Here is a 1,725-nt window from a genome sequence, read left to right on the forward strand (position 1 = left end):
AGTTATGTCTGGTTTGGTTCAAGGCCGTAAGTAATCTCGTGATTACTGGCCGGTTATGTCCTTAACCCATGGGGGCGAGTTCGGGTCATGACATCTATTGGGTCCAATTAGAGCCGAGTAAAGTGGGATACATCAAATCACCGAATAACGGGCCCCAGGGCTCAGGAATGAGGTAGGTTCTAAATAATTTGCTTAAGAAAAAGTGCAATCAATATATTTGGGAGGTGAAAACCAACTAGATCGTCAGAGTGCTAATTTCAACACTCCCTCCCCCACCGGAGTTGTTCTTATGTTTCAGGTGACTATCAAAGGACTACTCTAGGATCTGCTTGGATAAAAGAGCATCCCAAGTCCACTCCCCTCTCTTTAGAACACCCTTCAGTTGATCTTCTGACAGTGGAATACTTACACACCTACACCTACACTTACACCTACAAAATCCCATTTTTATTTTCTTATTACAATTGATATTCTGATAATTGTTACTCTCTCTCTCTCTCCCTCTCCCTCCTTGCATTGTATGTATACATAGGATTTTTTCGTTTGTGGTGGGAGAGGTGGGCTTGTTAACTACAAACTCTGAACTAAGTGAGACCATTTTATATTATGAACCAAGTGGTGAGGATGACTCGGAAATGATACCATTTATGGTAGTGGTTATCACTTTTTTTTCTTTTCTTTTCTTCTTTTGGATGGATAATGTTGAAATAAGGATATACTCTTCCCAACAAGTAGGCATAAATCACATGAGTAATATTACGTCTACTTAAACTCTTACTAATGATTTTATTAAAATAATAAGTATCCAAATATCAATGGATGTTTAAATATCATTGCTTTTTTGATAATCTTTCACATTTTGTCCTCTTATATTTTTAATAAAAATTTTAGTAAGATTGTTAGCATGTGTATAATTATTCAACCCACATTCCTAACTGAGTGCAAGGATCAGAAAATTGTGCTTTCTCTAGTAATATATATTATAAAGATGAAAATGAGTAAAAGTTTCCTCCAGCAAATGGATAAACAACACAAAGCATGGGTCAAGAGAACTAAAAGAAATAGGATCTCTCTTTTCTATGATGCTCTATTATTTAACCATGTATGTCATTTATTGAAATCCCTTATACAAACTAGCTTAGGAAGTACAGATTAGCAGAAGTGTCCATTAGAGCTAGGTAGGAAGCATCTTTGAAAAAGCACATTCAAAGAGGACATTGGCCGGCAGATGCTCCAAGATATAGGCATCTCCATTATTAAATCATCATGTTCTTCTTTATATATAACAATAAGATACGGGGAGGAGCAGTATTAAAGTTAAATATCTTCCCTCTGTCTCTTTTGATGGATCCCACAAATGTCATTTGTCATTTTTTTATTTTTGAAAAAAAAAATCAAAGAAACAACATTTGCCCTTTGGAAGAGACATTTTGGTACTATGACATGCCAAAATTTGACTTTGGCATATCATTTTGCAATTCAACATTAGCGATGTTCTAATTCGACAATCATGCTGTAATGGTACAAATTTTATTTTTTAAATTTTTTTCTTCATAAATGCAAATGAAATATTATTTGTAAGTGCCTATCATAAAAGAAGTAGAGAGAAATAGCTTTGCTAAATTTTGACAATTCTATAATTTAGCAAGAAGAACGACAAACTATTTGAGACGGTTTTTTGAAAGGTCTGGTTAAATTTCTACTTTAACCATTGGAGATGGTTTT

The sequence above is a fragment of the Camellia sinensis genome, chromosome 6 (genome assembly GCF_055761805.1).
Source record: "Camellia sinensis isolate YWXY chromosome 6, ASM5576180v1, whole genome shotgun sequence".
NCBI classification, from domain to species: Eukaryota; Viridiplantae; Streptophyta; class Magnoliopsida; order Ericales; family Theaceae; genus Camellia; species Camellia sinensis.